Here is a 3,869-nt window from a genome sequence, read left to right as displayed (position 1 = left end):
ACAACCTAATTCAGAATCTGAGGGTTAAAGGGCCTCAGGTAACTGGTTTCCTCAGATACAGAATTCAAGCTCTCTTATAAAAGGTGTAATTTAAATAATGCTAACATTCAGATACGTGGTAATTACTGTCCCACCAAGAACTGGAAGGCACGTTCCAAGGTTGCTGTTTGTTTTGTACTTGTGGACAAGACATCTGTTACGACAAATGATTTTTTTCCCCTTAAGATCTGCTTCTTCTTCGGTAGCCTATTGAATTATTTTCAGACCCTTTCAGGAGTGTTTTCTGACACACAACTGATATTGCCTAAAATATTTTTTTTCAATTTGTTTGGTCTTGTCAAAATGACTCAAAGAGTCTGGGGGCTTCGGCTAGAAATAAATGATGTTTATTCAAAAGTCTTAGAATTTGCAAATGGGAACACAGCTAGGCAAAAAATCCAGAAGCTCTCCAAAGAAGAAAGGAAAGTTAAAAGTTTTTATAGTAAAAAGTACATTACTGAGAATTACTGGTTGATCCAGGATTGGTCCAGGGCAGTTATCAGTCAGATGTCAGGTGGTCAGGATAATGGATGTCAGATGGTCTGAATAGGAGTCCTTCGGTGCGTAATCAGAGGGGTATCTGAAGGTCTGTTATATGTCCAGGTGTATATCTAGGCATTGACTCAGGACTGAAAAGTTCAAAAAGTTTAAGTTTCCAGGCTATTAGAACACGAATAGACTCATTGCCTAATGCCTTACCCCATTTGATATTAGTAATTTAGCAGATTGACAATATTTCCTCACTCCAATCCTCAATTTGTACACAGGCATTCTTCTCATAGGAGCTTTCATTTATTTTGAAATATTAAAACAATTTTGAGAGTCAATATAAGAAACTAATTTATGATTAAGATGCTTGGTTTTCCTTTTCAGTTAGTTCCAGAAAAGGACTGTTAACTTGAGATAAGATGTTAAAGGAATTAAGTACATTTCTGAAGGCATAGCAAGTCATCTTCAGGAAGCAGGAATACTGAATAGTAAATGCAAATGAAATGACCAACACCTATGTTAATTTTTATCCTAATGTAAAAAAAAAATTGACTATGCTTTATGGAAATGTTAATATTTCCTTGTGTAAAATGTTGGCAAGGTTAGTGTGGACGAAAAGGGGCCACATGCTAACATGACTAGCTCAGGGAAGGCCTGCATGGCTGCCTTGCAAATTCAAAGACCTAAAGTAACTGCAAAGATGGTCTGAAATTTAACTTCTTTTACTAAAAGAAGTTTATGGTGGGTAGTCATGTCAAAACTGCCATTCTCCCAAGCATTATCTCAATCTGTTGAGATTCTGCTTCCTGGCAATTGTCGACAGGTTGGCTCAAATAAATGCACAAAAATTTATCACAGGTTTGAATGTTTCTTACATTAACATTACGTTCTCATTCTCTCATTTTCAATTTAGAATGTAATCACTATTGAAGTGTTCACCCAATAGGCTACTTGTTGTTTTTTTATCCTTATCTGAGGCTATTTTTTTCCACTGAATTTCAGAGAAAGTGGAAAGCAGAGGGAGAGACAGAGAGAGAGAAACATCGATGTGAGAGACACATCGACTGGTTACCTCCTGAACATGCCCTGACAGATGCCAGGGATTCAGGTACGTGCCCTTGACCAGAATTGAACCTGAGACCCTTCAGTCCACAGGTCGATGCTCTAACCACCAAGCAAACTGGCTCGGGCACCAATAGACTACATTTTAAAATGCACGTTTAGTTCTATTACCCACACCACAGCTGGGCTGTATAGGCTGTTTTAAATCTGCTTTGATGGAATCTCATGATTGAGCTCCAATGGCCATCATGTTTGCCTGCAATACCTATATGTAACCAGAACCCAAGTTCTGCTGCCTGCTGCACAAAAACCAAACTCATTGGACAGATGCAGAAAAAAGGAAAGAGGTTTTATTCAAGTGCTGGTCACCTGAGGAGATGGGGAATGCTTGTCACAAAGCCCATCTCAACATCTCAGTGCAGGCAGAGGTTTTTACAAAGAGGGAGAGGCAAAGCAGAACAAAATAATCAAGGGGAGGGAGTTGAAAAGTTGTCTACGTGCAGTCCAGCATGGTCCATTCCATTAAGGATCTTGAAACTGGTCAAGTGACAATCCAGTGCGGGTCATCCTGGTCTTGGTTATCTTGATTTTATGGTCAGCAATTCTCCTCGAACTGGGATGACTGAAGGTCAAAGTCTGTATCTTCTAAAGTTAGTTCCTAGGATTTTGTTTGTTTGTTTGTTTTGTTAATCCTCACCCCAGGATATTTTTCCATTGATTTTTTTAAAGAGAGTGGAAGGGAGGGGGAGATAGAGAAACATTGTTGTGAGAGACACACATTGATGTGTTGCCTCCCACATGATCCCTGACCAGGGTTGAGGATGGAGCCTGCAACCGAGGTACATAACCTTGAATAGAATCAAACCTGGATAGTGTCTGTGGGCTGACACTCTATCCACTGAGCCAAACTGGCTAGGGCAGTTCCTAGGATTGTTATACAAACATGCTGTTGCCTAAACCGGTTTGGCTCAGTGGATAGAGCGTCAGCCTGCATACTGAAAGGTCCCAGGTTCGATTCCGGTCAAGGGCACGTACCTTGGTTGCGAGCACATCTCCAGAAGGAGATGTGCAGGAGGCAGCTGATCGATGTTTCTCTCTCATCGATGTTTCTAACTCTCTATCTCTCTCCCTTCCTCTCTGTAAAAAAAAAAATCAATAAAATATATTTTTAAAAAACCACAAAAACATGCTGTTTATCTACAAGCTACATATTAGTCAGAGTCAGCATTTCACAGAAACAGTGGAAGAGAATGTGGGTGGGTTACAATTTTCCAGTGTTACAGGTCCCCACTGTCAATTTTTCTTCCATTTCCATGAAAGTTCGGAAGTTATAGCCAAAATATTTCAGGAAACTAGAAAAATTCAGAATCCAATCTAGTTCATAGGTGAGAAATACAATATTATAGACAATATACTGAACCAGAGCCTAATGTTTATAACTAGAAGCCTGGTGCATGAATTCATGCACAGGAGGGGTCTGGCCAGCCCCACCCCTGATGGGGGGAGAGGGGCTGAAGGGTAGGTAGGGGAGGGCGACTGGCCAGCCCCACCCCCTGATGAAACTCCCGATCAAGGGGACAGTTTACATATTAGCCTTTTATTATATAGGGTTGTATTATAGATTCCATTGAAATACAATTTTTCTCCTAAAATCGCCCTTACTTTTTATCAGGGAGTCAGTCAGCCACAGGCAGGCTGGGGAACTCCCTCCAAAGTCCAGGAGCTTACTGGGTGTGGGGGAAGGGGCTCCTGCTCACTCCTGGCTGGCTTGCCAAAACTGTAACCAGAATTCAAGTTCTGTTGCCTGTCACCACAAAAAACAAACTCATTATTAGACAGATGTTGTTGAAAAAAGGAAGAGGAAATGGAGGACTCTTGTCACAAAGCCCATCTCAACATCTCAGTGTAGGCAGAGGTTTTTACAAGGAGGGAGAGGCAAAACAGAACAAAATAATCAAGGGGAGGGAGTTGAAAAGTTCTCTACCTGCAGTCCAGCACAGTCATTTCGATATGGATCTTGAAACTGGTCAAGTGTTGGTCCAGTGTGGGTCATCCTGGTCTCGGTCATCCTAGTTCTTTGTCATCCTGGTTTTACGGTTGAAGGTCAGCAATTCTCCTAGAGTTGGGATGACTGAAGGTCAGAGTGTATCTTCTGAAGTTAGTTCCTAGGATTCTTATACAAATACTAGAGGCCTGATGCACAAAAATTTGTGCACTCAGGGGGCGGGGAGTCCCTCAGCCCAGCCTGTGCCCTCTTGCAATCTGGGACCCCTCGGTTC

The 3,869-nt window shown here is 41.6% G+C and overlaps 1 long non-coding RNA gene across 2 annotated transcripts in view; it reads right to left on the bottom strand.

The window, feature by feature from the left end:
* Positions 1–1,864: 1,864 nt before the first annotated feature.
* Positions 1,865–3,869, bottom strand: part of LOC102767010 — a 4,538-nt gene continuing 2,533 nt past the window's right edge. Inside the window, exons 2-3 of one of the 2 annotated variants that reach the window (XR_001513092.1) lie at positions 3,575–3,706; positions 1,865–2,248 (exon numbers count right to left, since the gene is read on the bottom strand). This is a non-coding gene — a long non-coding RNA (uncharacterized LOC102767010). The remainder of the gene's footprint in view (positions 2,249–3,574; positions 3,707–3,869) is intronic. The other variant, XR_435419.2, reaches the window with a different exon arrangement.

This window comes from Myotis davidii, unplaced genomic scaffold, assembly GCF_000327345.1.
Source record: "Myotis davidii unplaced genomic scaffold, ASM32734v1 scaffold456, whole genome shotgun sequence".
Lineage (NCBI taxonomy): Eukaryota > Metazoa > Chordata > Mammalia > Chiroptera > Vespertilionidae > Myotis > Myotis davidii.
The sequence above is the reverse complement of the archived record's forward strand: the minus strand, read 5'-3'. Positions and strand labels throughout refer to the sequence as shown.